This window comes from Leopardus geoffroyi, chromosome A3 (assembly GCF_018350155.1).
Source record: "Leopardus geoffroyi isolate Oge1 chromosome A3, O.geoffroyi_Oge1_pat1.0, whole genome shotgun sequence".
NCBI lineage: Eukaryota > Metazoa > Chordata > Mammalia > Carnivora > Felidae > Leopardus > Leopardus geoffroyi.
Window position 1 is genome coordinate 120,318,569 of NC_059336.1, and position 13,640 is coordinate 120,332,208.

Below are 13,640 nucleotides of genomic sequence, written 5' to 3' on the forward strand. Positions count from 1 at the left end.
TCCCGTTGGGGCACCTCAGGCTCCCTGGGCTTCCCCCGTGACCTCCCCAGACCTGGCTTCAGTTTATCCTTTTGAATCCTCTCTCTTTTCTCTCTCTATGAGCCTGCCCCCTGCATGTCCCTCACTAAGGCTCCTCCTTCTGCCCCATCTTTCCTCCCAAGCACCTTCACCGGCAAGGACCCCTGCCCTCTTCTCTGAGCTTGTGCCATGGTCTCTCAGAGGCCTGGGTGAGGTCCCGTTCCTCGGGGAACCTTCCTTGGGCTCCCCACCCCTGTCCTAGTCTTCTTGGGCAGCCGTAGGGTAGAGTGGAACAAACACGGGCTTTGGAGGGCAGCCATGACCTCAGACAGGTCACGCCTTGTTCTCTGCATCTATAAAATGAGGATCGTTCCAACGTACATGGTTGCTATAAAGATTGGGGCACCTGGGTGGCTCAGCTGGTTAAGCATCGGACTTCGGCTCAGGTCACGATCTCTCAGTTCGTGGGTTCAAGCCCCTCATCGGGCTCTGTGCTGACAGCTCAGAGCCTGGAGCCTGCTTCAGATTTGGTGTCTCCCTCTCTCTCTACCCCTCCCCTGCTTGTGCTCTCTCTCTCTCTCTCTCAAAAATAAACATTTAAAAAATAAAAAAGATTAAAGGTCCGAATGGCACTCAGCACATAGCACCGATCCATAGCCTTTCCTTTCCTTCCTTCCTCTGACCCTAAGCGCACCACCCCCTCAACACTGCAGGTGCTGCCCCTTCGGAGCCTCGGCCTCGGGGTGGGCTCCTGAGCCATGCTTGGCGCTGGGTGGCCCCCAGTCACCCCCGTGATGCCTCCCAGGGCCAGCGAGAGCTGCTAGGGCTTGGGGACCAATTCATCCCCCTGCACAGACACGCGAGGGGCCACCGTCAGGTCTGAGCATGGGGTTCTGAGCGCCGAGCGGAACCTCTGCTCATACCGCAGACTCCACCTCACAGGAGGAGCCACTTCTGGGCCGGGGGTTGCTCCAGGGGTGCAGGGAAGGGCCAGGACAGGACGGGAGTGCCACCTCACAGGCTGCACCGCCCGCCACCAAGTATCCGCACACCCCTCTCTGGTGACTACCTGCCCCCTCGGTTGGCGAGGCAGACTTTTCAAGCCTCTGAAACAGCAGAGTCTGCACCAGCCTTCTCTCAGGGCAAAGGGGCCTTTCAGAGCAATTTATCCTTCGTTGGAGGTACCCGCTCCGTACATTCCACGTTTAGGGCTGAGGGAGGTTTCTCTACAGGCCCAGGAGAATCTGCTTCATTCATACATTTAACAGATATCTATAGGGCACCCACCTACTACGGACCAGACATATCCCAGGCCCTGGGGCTACAGCAGAGAAGGACCAGGTGCCTGCCCTGTGGAAGCTTATATTCCAGTGCGGGAGCCAGGCAGCAAATGGTCGTGTAACGTCAGCAGGTGGAAGTTGCTTGGGTGGGGGAAGGGAGGGGGGAAGTGTGGTGAAAGTTTAGAGACAACGGGGCGGGGAGGGCAGCGTGTGAACTTTTCAGTGTTCTCAGTCTCTGCCCCAATGCGCAGGAACCGGCACCTTTTTAGAGGAACAAAGAGAAAACACAAGTATACTTGGCAGGAAATTCCTCTGGTCGGTATCCAATTGCGAACCAATTCAAAAGAGTCCTGGCAGGTTATGACCCTCTGGGTCCTGTCCCACCATTGCCAGCCACCCAGGCCAGACTCTCCCGGCGACTAATCCAGCCTCAGACTAAAACCCTCCTGCCTCCTTTTTTCCTCCTTCTTCTCTCTGAAGTCCACGCTGTGTTCTGGACTCCAGGCCTTTGTTTCCCTGACAGGTGTCGTTTGTTTGCTTATTTGTTTTGCCAGCCCTTCCTTGGCCACCTTCTCCAGGGACAAGGTTTATAGTCCCCCTGTCACATCCAATCCCAGAAGATAGCTTTCTAGCTGGAGCAAGAAAAGAATGTTCTGGAAGCTACATACTTTCCAGTGCTTTCCCCCACACCAACCAGACAAAAGCCCAGACTGGCCACCTTGGCTGCCAGAGAGTATCTACAAAACCACCTCAAATCTCCTTCTACTCCTCCCTGGCTTCCCCATCTTCACAAGGGAGCCCACCGGTGTTCTAGAACGAGATCAGTTACACTTCAGTTTTGTACTCTTTGGGTGAGTGGCTCTGTTGCCTGTACTCAGTACTATACTTCCTCAAATCTCCACACTTCTCTCTCAGAGCACCAGCCACTTCTCATTTATTGCCACAAAGGAGTTTTGCGTTTGTTAAAATTTGACATGGGTGTGCTTGCTAAATCATGTCTGTGAGCTCCTTGAGGGCAAGGCCCATGTCTGTTTTCCTCACCGTTGACTCCGCAAAACCCCACCCAATGCCTGGCAGATAGTAAAAGCTTAACCAACAGCTGTCAAATGTGCAAATAAACTATACCCAAGATGCAATTATTATGTTGGTAACACACATACGACAGAGACTAAGGAAACAAAAAAAGGTAAGTCTGAGTGGTAGATCCTAAACCTTAACTCCCTTATAAATAAGTGATGTATTTACATTTTTAAAAGTTTTTATTTATCTATTTTGAGAGAGGTAGAGTGGGAGAGGGGCAGAGAGAGGGAGAGAATGAATCCCAAGCTGACGCTGGGCACTGCCAGCGCAGAGCCCCACGAGGGGACTAGAACTTCCCAACTGTGAGATCATGACTTGAGCTTAAACCAAGAGTCGGAGGCTTAACCCACTGAGCCACCCAGGGACCTCATAAATGATGTATTTATTGTAAATAGGTGTGACCAAGGATTTTCCCTGATGTGCAAATTTATGAGGTGTCTTGTAAGGGTATGAGAAATGGAAACTCAGTTTTAGTTGTAAAGAAAAAAAACAAAACAAAACATGAAATACACACGCGCTTCCTCTCGCCCCTCCCTAAAACCTGCTCTGGACACGAAAAGAAAGCGAGACTGAACTCAACCAATCAGAAGTCAGCATTGCCGAGGCCCCTCCCCGCACATGGGTGACAGACAGCGGGCTCGGCGCCCAGCGCCACCTGGAGGTCGAGGAGTGCAAATGTGGCGCCTGCAGAGTGGGTTCTTTGCCCAGCCAGACCTGACCACGTCCCTGTGGCCCCTAGAGATGCTGGCCTCCGGTCCCCACGCCCACTCCGTCACACCCACCCCCAATCAGACTGCTAAGGGGTCGTTCAGGCAGGAACCTCTGAGGAGCTCCCGACAGCGCCGTTTATCTGATTTACTCCAGTGACATCCCGCAGCTTTCCCCTACTTTGTTGCGAATTATCCCTGCTTGACCGGAAGAATGGGTTTGGTGAGTAAAAGTGTCTCAGAAAAGTGATACAATAGTGGTTTTAAATGCTTCCATAGCATCTCCTTTGGGCCCCACCTCCATTAAGCAGATGGATGTGGCGAGGGAGTGGCACCCTTTCCCTGGTCCCCGCCCCCAGCTAGTGGCCCAGAGAGCCCAGGGCTGGCCCTGCACCCTGACCTCCAGGTCCCCCTCTCTGATGGGCCTTGACTGTCAGCCCTGCTCTCCCTCACCGGGTCAGGGCACAGAACTTAAATAATCCTTAATCATTTCATATTTCCTTATTCCTCATTTGAAAGGAAGTCTGAGCAATACACCTTCCAAGGACACTGAAGATTTGCTTGGCTCAAGGTGGATTTTCCCCTTGTGTCACTCAGCACAGCCCCTTGGGTGCTGCTTGCCCTCCTCTGCAGGAGAGGTTTGTTCTGGAAGGAGGGCTGCCCAACATCCGGGAAGTCCAGGTGCTCTCAGGACCCCCCTTCACTGCCCGCCCTCCCCAGATACGGGGAAGGGCAAGAGGGGACGAGTGTGGGGAAGAGGGACTTTTATTTTATTGAGTACCTGCTATGTGCCAGCTACCGTGTTAGATTTCTGGCCAGGACAGCGGCATCCTCACAAAAGCCCGAGAAATTTGGTTTAAGAAATATATTTGTCATTGGAATATCACATATTAGTTTTATACAAAGAAGCATATCCCTTTAGGCTCTTCCTCTATCACCTAGCCCTACTTTTCTTGTCTGTGGCCAAAAAGAAAAAATGGTGGGAGTCTATGGGTGTAGAATGGAGAGGCTGAGGTACGCCACCAAAATCACCTGAGAAGGGACGTGAGGTCCTGTACCGCCGGAGGGATTGCGAGGACTGGAAATGAGGTTCCAGGCCTTTCCCTGGTGGGCCAGGAGGAAGCTCAAGGTTTCTGAAGAAACTGGCTCTGGAAACTCCAAGATGACGTGCCCTGTCACGGGGGAGTAGACAGGGCAACTCCGGGTGCCCCGCTCACCGCTGGCTTCTGGGAAGGGATGGTCTGTGTCAGCCACCAAATCTGGGAGATCTTCTGAGCCTGGGGTCCACTGGGGTTGGTGGGGGAGCCACTTGGTCTAAGACCACCACAGTGGTGAGAGAGGACTTGCTTCTTGGGTGCCCGAGTTTGCTCTGGCAGAGCCAACAGTCACCCCAGGACTAAGACAGGCCATTCCTGCCACTCCCGGAGTGAGAGGCCTCACACCCTGGAATCCCTGGGTATCAAAGTAAAGTAGACTGTGCTGGGGGTAAACTGAGGCAGGCACAGCTGTGGAGGCGGGGGGAGGGGATACCTGAGAAGTCCCAAAGCTTAGCTTTTCCCTCTTTGGTGCAGCCTAAGCCCTGGTCTCTATTTCTTTTCCTCGTTCCAATTTCCTCCTGGCTACTTTGTTCCCAGGAACACACGAACCCCCAGTTTGGGTCAGAAAAAGCTCCCAAGGCCCTGCTTCTCCTTCCCCTCTCCCAAGCCTCTTTTTCCCTCTCCGCTGCTCTCTTGCCTTGCTCATGGCCTCCCATATCACCACGGCTACAGGTGACATTCAGCTCCTGGGAACTCACTAATTGTGGGATAAAAGACATGGTTGGTCTCCAAGTAAAGAAATTTCAGGATGTCTGGGGATAGGCAGGTTTTCTGAATGCTCCTTGGATGCTGGGAACCTAGGACATTTGGGGGGAAGGTACTGCAGGGGCAGGGCGAGGGTGCAGCTGGCCCCGGGACGGAGCTGTGAGCCCAAAGCCCCACATGTGGCATGGCAACAGGTGAGCCGGCGAGCCGGGTGCATCAGCTTGGCCATCCTCCCGTGCCCAGAGGAGCCCGGGGCCCCTGGAAACTCCACGTGGGAGTCCAGGACGGTCCTGCTGGCCACTGACTTGCCAAGAGACCTCTCTGCGCCTCCGCGGCCTCATCCTTCAAACTGGGATAATGGTCTCTGGCCCGAGGGCCTTCAGGTTTGTGGTTAGGATCTAATGAGAGCCCAGCCGGAAAGCCCACCGTAAACATTGTGTCCCATCGAGGGAATTTTCATTATTCCTCTCTCCCCTTCTGAGACGAGGGACAGAGAGAAGTGGGAAAGCAATTCATAAAGGCAGTGTCAGCACACCTGAAACTAACATAACACTGCATGTTAATCATACATCAATTAAAAACATGAGGCTTGCGTTAAAAATTAACAAACAAATGAAAGTACCGTCCGCTGATGTTTGTGGAGCGCTCGCTGTGTGCCCGGCTCCGCCCGGGGCACTCAGCATGCTGTTAAATTCTCCCAACAAGTGCAGGAATCGGGCAGGACCGTCACCACCCCCCTCCCCCCATGTTACTCCCAAGCATGGCCAGGCCAGCACGCGCATCCATAGCTGCCTGAAGTGAAGCCCCTCCCCTTTGCCCCAACACCATCCAGGGAGCTCCTGGCCTGGGGACGCACCCTCCTGGGAGTCTGACCTGGGTTCCGTGCTCTCTGCAGCTCACCGTGGGGGCCTGGGCAACATGAACTTCTCTGGGCGTCCATCGTCTCCTTCGTTTATAAGGAGTTTGCTCTCCAAGTCCCCTGGCAGGTCCTCAGGGGGCATGTCTGTCATCCCTGCCCTTGTCCTCTGTGTGGTTAGAAAAGGAATAGATGTGTAGAAGGGAGGCAGACCTGGGATGGGGGGGGGATGCTGAGCCCTAATGTGGACCTTGGGATTCCCACAGCCTTTGAGCATCGCCACCTGTGGTCTGGACTCAACCGCCCGAGGGGTGGGGGCCGGGGTGGGGGGCAATGGAGGCTATTACCAAGCCGATGTTTCAGAAAGCGAGTGTCCAATAAGGAAAAAAATGACTTCCCAGGTGGAAAAGCAAGTTAGCGGCAGAGCTAGGGTTGGAAGCCAGATCTCTCAATCCCTAGGCCAGGCTGTTCTCGGCTCCCTGGGCCCAGGCCCCAGCTCAGAGCAGAGGAAGGAGAACAAGGCAAGTGGAACTTTCTGAGACCCTAAGGGAGAATCCTGGCCTTTGCCAGCGTCCAGAGCCTGCCCACAGCTCTTGGCTCGTGGCCCCTTCCTCCTCCTTCAAAGCCAGCAACGGTAGGTCGAGTCCTTCTCATACCTTGTAATTCTGATGCGACTCTTCTGTCTCCTGCTTCTAAGGCCCCTGTGATTACACTGGACCCCCTCCCCTGGGATAATCCAGGTGACACCCCCACCTCTAGGTAGGCTGATTAGCAACCTCAATTCCTCTTGTCCTGTGACCTAACATTTTCACAGGTCCCGGGGATTAAGATGTGGACATCATTGGGGGCCATTATTCCGGCTATCATATGCCCCTTGTCCCAAAGGCGGCATCCCCAGATGGTCACACGTCCTGCACCTCCGTCAGGTGGGCTGTGATGTGCACCTGCGGCTGTCTCCTATGCACCGCTCGGAAAAGTCCGTGTCCAGCCCCAGCCTCATCCTTTGAGGATTTCCCCTCCATTCCACTTCTTGCCTCCTGTGCGCCCCCTGGAAGTGTGCCCAGGAGGTGCCCGCTGCTGATGAGAAGGCCCTGGTTCCCATCTTCTCAGCTCTTCCCTTTCTGTGTGTCCCTCCAACAAGTGGACCCATGGCCTCTGGGCTGGAGGAGGGACAGGGAGACAGGTCCAGATTGCTGGCCAGGCTCAGCAGGGGAAGGCGGATGCCTCTGCAGATGGGACGGGGAGACGGTCACTGCTGGTGCATCAGTCAACAGGCCACCAGTCCAGGAGTGTGCAAAGGGCTATGGAATCGGTTCCTGCCCTCCTATCCCCTGAGGAGGGTCCTGTGCCCCCCTGGCGAAATGGAGTTGGTTTCGGTTGGCGAAATGGAGATGAGGGGCCGGGCGCTGCCTGCTTGTGTGCTCTGCTCTGCTTGGGGGTGAAGGTGGGGGGTGGAGGAAGCACACCTGGGCAGACAATTGAGCTGGAATCAACTGGGGACTGGGGTGGAGGCCGTGAGTTTGTTCATGTCCCCCAAAGTGCTGGGCCAGCTGGGAATTTGGCATCACCACTTGTCTCCCTCCGTTCTGTCCCCTACCCCTCGCACTCTCCTGACACCATCCTCTCAGGGGCCACCTGGGGCAGTCTTAGGTCAAGTGCAGACACCTTGTCTTTGCTCCCTGTAGTAGGCAGCTTCTAAAATGGTTTCCTGGGGGCGCCTGGGTGGCTCAGTCGGTTGGGCGTCCGACTTCAGCTCAGGTCACGATCTCGCGGTCCGTGGGTTCGAGCCCCGCGTCGGGCTCTGGGCTGATGGCTCGGAACCTGGAGCCTGCTTCCAATTCTGTGTCTCCCTCTCTCTCTGCCCCTCCCCCGTTCATGCTCTGTCTTTCTCTGTCTCAAAAATAAATAAACGTTAAAATGGTTTCCTGGTACGCACACCCTCATGGAATCCCTTCCCCTTGAGTGTGGGCTGGTCCTGGTAACTTGCTGTTTACAAAAACAATAGGATGAAACTTCTAAGAGACAAGAGTCTGTGTCTCCGCCCTCTCCCTTTCCTGAACACTGTCTTTCGTTCTCTCGGGCTTGTCACTCTGATGAAGGCAGCCGCCATCTTGTGAGCTGTCCCGTGGAGAGGCCCACATGGCAGGGAACTGAGGGCTGCTTTCAACCTTCAGCCAACATGGAATACAAGGCCTCAGTCCGACAACCCCCAAGGAACTGAATCTTGTTAAGAACTCCCACGTGAGTACACTCAGAAATGAATCTTTCTCCATGGAACCTGGAGATGGCTGGAGCCAGCTACCTGTGGGAGACCCTGGCCCAGATGACCCCACTGAGCCACCCACAGATTCCTGACACGCAGCATCTGTGAGACAACGAGTGTTGCTGTGTAAGCCACCAAGATTTGGGTTAATTTGTTATGAGGCGACAGATAACAGATACAGCACTTTCTCCTTGACCCTGTCGCCCCATCACCCCTTTGTCCTTGGCCTTTGTGTACTCATCTGGTTCTCCCCTGGCCTTCCTGAGCCCCCTTCTCTCTCCTTTGCCATCATCGCTTCTGCCCCCAGGTGGAGGTCCACTCCGGTGTCTCTGGTCTCCGCACTCCTCAGGGAGAGCCCACCTGTTTCCGGCTCCAGCAATGTGTAAGTACCGCATCTATCGCGATGTTCTTCCAGTCGTCTCTCCCCTTCCAGCAGCTCATCTGCATTCTGCTCCATTTCTCCTCTGGCCCCTGAATATATATTTTATCTGGATGTTACTATAACAACCCAAACCAGTGAATATGTCCCTTCTCGTCATCTCTGTTTCCAGTCAGCAGTAGATGTTCCTTCTGGAAGGCAGCTGATAGCTGGCCCAGACCCCCTGCCAGTCTCCTCGCCTCTGAGCTGCCGCACTCCAAAGCAGACACACCTTCCTTAAACACGAACCTCAAGATGTCAGATTATTGATCACTCTCGCGTCTCCATATTCGTTCCCATTGAACTTGCCTGATGTTTCCCACCAATGTCCCCCCATGACTCCAGCAGCCAGGCCAGGGTCTGCAGGCTGGTTCTACCACATTCCGCCTGTGTGCAGGTTGGTTCTCCTCCCTGGCCGCAGGTTTCTAACCTGAACCTAAAAACTGGACAGGCCCCAGATAACCTTCAACAGCTGAATGGTTAAACTGTGACACATCTGTACCATGGAATTCTACCCAGAAAAAAAAGAAAAAAAAACAAAAGAGCTACTGACACATGCAACAACCTGGATGAATCTCCAGAGACTTATGTTGGGTGAAAAAAGCCAATCCTAAAAGGCATGACTCCATTTATATAACATCATCGAAACGAGAAAACTAGAGAAATGGAGAATGGATTCGTATTGTCCAGGGTTGGGGAGAGGCACAGGGGAGGTGGGTGTGGCTGTGAGGAAGCCAACGTGAGGGGATGGAAATGTTCTGCCCACTGACCATGTCAGTGTCAATATCCTGATTGTGAATCGGACACTTGAGTGTTGAGAGAAGTTTTCAGGGGGGAATCGGGCAAAGAGTATGGAGGATTTCTCTGTAGTAGTTCTTACAACTGCATGTGAATCTAGAATTATCTCCAGAAAGGGGCGGCTGGCTGCTCAGTAGGTAGAGGGCGCGACTTTGAATATCAGGGTTGTGACTTCCAGCCCCACATTGGGCACAGAGCTTACTAAAAAAAAAAAAAAAAAAAAAAAAAAATATATATATATATATATATATATATATATATATATATATCTCTTCAGGGAACCTGGGTGGCTTAGTCAATTAAGGATCTGACTTTGCCTCGCAGTTCATGAGTTCGAGCCCTGCATTGGGTTCTACCCCATCAACACAGAGCCCGCTTTGGATCCTCTGTTCCACCCCCGCCAAGCCCCTCCCCTGCTCGAATTCTCTCTCTCTCTCTCTCTCAAAAAAAATAAACATTAAAAAAAAATCTCCAAAAAGTTTAATTAAAAAAAGATACCCTTTTATTGAGTTGCATGGAATTCATCTTAAAACCTGGAAGGTACGTTACTAATGAAATGAAATGAATGAAAAAAAAACATTTTATTCACGAAAACATCTGTACCCGCAAAGTACTGACACAAACACAGGTTTCCAGTCTTTTATCTTGACATTGAATTACACGCCCCACAGAGAGCCAGGTGGGCTGTGGGGTGGCTCAGCCGCTCCCCGGAGCCCATGAGACCCTATTCAGCAGGTAGTTCCTTTCTTTCCCCTTCCCTCTGGAGGAGCAGCGAAAGGGGGAAACGACTTGGGTGAGGGGAGGCTGCAGGAGAGGCAGGAAAGTTCTGTAAGGCAGGGTCACCCAGTCTGAGGGTGCAGGCCAGCAGCAGAGGGAGAGGGATTGAGGGGGAGTGGCCCCAGGCATCATGTTCTTAACCTCCACATACCTCCCCAGATATTGCCCTCTCGTCCCTGATGCCCTCACCTACCTAATCCCAACTGGCCTTCAGCTTGGCTTGTGTCTCAAAGGGATGACCTCTGATTTATGGAGAGGTAACACACACACACACACACACACACACACACGAAGAAAGAGACCCACAGCCTGAAAGAAAAATGGTCAAAAATAAACTGATAGTTCTTAAATGCAAAGGGCCCTGAAACATATGAAAAGACGATCGACCTCCTCAAAATGAGAGACATAAAAGGCACAATGTGTGGTGAGACCACTGCTCACCCACCAGGGGGACGGCATTCTCAACTGGCAACATGCTTTCTCATACATGGTCATGGCGGGAAGGCAAAATGCTACAACCCCTGGGGGTGGTTTTTTTAACTTTTTGTCTAAAAACAATCAAACTGGGGCTCCTGGCTGGCTCAGACAGTAGAGCATGCGACTCTTGATCTCGGGGTCGTAAGTTTGAGCCCCACATTGGGTGGAAAGATTTAAAAATAAAATCTTTTCTAAAAATGCATTAAAAATAAATAAGAAGAACATCTTAAACTTACAGAAAAGATGCAAATACAGTAAAAAAACTTAATTGTTTCTAAACTTTTCATGAATGTGTCAACACATTGCCCAATAGCCTCCAAAAAACTGTGGTATATATTTCTTTCAAATACGGGCATTCTCTTTCACAATTAACTACAGCATAAACATCAAAATCAGGGACGTAACATTGACCCATTACTACCAGCTATCCTCAGACCCCATTCAACTTTCTCTTAGTGTTCCAATAATGTCCTTTATAGCAAAAAGATTCCATCCGAAATGCACACATACACTTGTATGTCTTTAGTTTCCTTTGATCTGGAACAACTCAATCTTTCATTGACTTTCGTGACCTTGATATTCTGGAAAAACACAAGTCAGTTATTTTGTCGAATATCCCTTGTTTTGGATTTGCTAGGGTCTGATGGCTGTGTCCTCTCAAAAGCCATACGTTGAAACCTACCCCCCAAGGTGATGGAATTAGGAGGCGGTGCCCTCATGACTGGGATTAGTACCCATGTAAAAGAGCCCCCAGAGTGCTAGCTTGTCCCTTCCACCATGTGCGGACCCAGAGAGAAGATGGCTGTTTAAGCACCAGGAAGCCCTCACCAAACATTGAATCTGCTGGTGTGACAATCTTGGATTTTTCAGACCCCAGAGCTGTAAGAAGTGAATGTTTGCTGTTTATCGGCCACCCATCCCATGGTGCTTTGTCACCGCAGCCCAATGGATTACGATAAGGTTTGTCTGATGTTTCCTCAAGATTAGATTCAGGTGATGCATCTTGGGTTGGAATATCAAGAGAAATGGTGCCCTGTTGTTCTCACGGCATCCTGTTAGGTGGGATACCATTTCAGCTTGGCTCATTACTGATGATGTTAACTTTAATCACTTGATTCAAGGGATGCGTTTCAGGTTTTTCCATTGTAAAGTCACTCTTTTTCCCTTTGTAATTAGGCAGTATTTTGTTGGGAAGTACTTTGAGACTATGTAAATATCCCCTTCCTCATTAAACTTGCAGTGTATTCATTTATTTCTAGCAGTGTGGACTCATAGATTCCTATTTTATTCGGTGTTGCTATCATTGATTCTGACGCTCAAATTTTCCCACATCTTGCCAGCGGGAGTCCCTCCCCTGTATTCCGTGATTCTGTGAGCACTCCCTTACTTTTTTTTTTTTTTTAATTTTTTTTGCGCTTCCTTACTTTTTTTTTTTTTAATTTTTTTTTTCAACGTTTATTTATTTTCGGGACAGAGAGAGACAGAGCATGAACGGGGGAGGGGCAGAGAGAGAGGGAGACACAGATTTGGAAACAGGCTCCAGGCTCTGAGCCATCAGCCCAGAGCCTGACGCGGGGCTCGAACTCCCGGACCGTGAGATCGTGACCTGGCTGAAGTCGGACACTTAACCGACTGTGCCACCCAGGTGCCCCTGCGCTTCCTTACTTTTAAGTGTGACGTGTTCTGGCCTCATCTCGCTCCTTGCTTGACCCATCTTGGGAATCTGCCATTTCTCCAAAAAAAATTCAGTTCCTTTTAGTAAAGAATGGTATTTAGAAACTAAGATCTGGGCATGAGGTGTGCTCATTGCTATGGAGGTTTTATTACTTGTAGGTGCTCTCAGTGAACAGAAAAATGGAAGATATAGGTAGATACACATACACACATGTGTATATATATATATGTGTATATATGCATACATTTTACATCTATATTTATTTCTAGATCTGTCAACACACAGTGTGAGGCTCATGCTGGGGTGAGAGGTAGAGGCTGAGGAGTCTCCTGGGGGAAGGGGCTGAGCCAGCATCTCGAAACGGGGGAGGTTTATGACAGTTGCTGTGGGAAATCCAGTAAGAGGATAGAAGACCTGAATAAAAGGACCGTGTATTGGCACGCACAAAACCACACCGAATGAATTTGTGTCTTTCTGATTTTCTCTGTGAGTGAGAAGGATGACATTTTAAGGGTTACAAAGCATTTTCCTAGCCGCTCTTTGTATTCGTGCTTACGACTCCTGTGGGGGGGCTAGCAAAGTGGTCCACCCAGTGCTTTGGGTCTTTGGGAGGGGGTGGCTAGTGGCTGGTCCATGGAATGCCCAGAAAATGAGCTGACTGGCCACTGGCTGAGGCCTTACGGAAGTGATCTCAAATTCCCAGAGCCGGGGATTGCTCAAGGTCTGAAGGAATCCCCAGGAAGCCATGATCGCGCCAAGAGGAAAGCTGGCCCTCCCCCAAAGAGACTTCCTCCCTGTAGGCCCTCCGGCCCAGCCATGGAGGACCATGAACCAGATCCACTGTGGAGAAGTGGGTGTGGTGGAGGCCACGGTCTGGCAACCCCTGAAGGCTCTTTCCCTTCTCCTCTTGCAAAGTCAGTCCTTACCGGGGATAATCTGTTTTCTGTCCGCCATCATAATTTCGGTGTTTTGGGTGGTTAAATTTGTAATTTAGCCACCGTTATAGAAAAGGAGCCACATCCAAACCTCATTGAGAGAAATGCACATTACTCAGAGATCCCGATTTTAGAGCTGGTCATGACTTGGACTATCTTCTTTTGGGAAGGAGATCAAGTGCATTTTTAGTTGTAGATGGCGTGGGTTCTTCATGTTAGGAGGAACATTTTAAAAATGTCTTTTTTATTGAGGTGAGATTCACATACCATCAATCATTTAAAAATGCACAATTCAGTGGCACGTTGATGTTGTATCGTGTATATATGTATATACAACATGTGATGTTGTACAACCACCGCCTCAATCAGGTAGGCAGAGCATTTGGAAAGTGCTTACACAGGGAAAGAAGGATGCGTAACGTGTTTGTCCGGCCCCCTTCCTTTGGGGGGAACAGCTCTGCTCCTACTCCACGGGGTGCTGGCTGGATCCTTCGGCCCCAGCCACCGCCTGTCCTCACCTAGGGGGGTGGGCATGTGATTCATGTTATCCTATT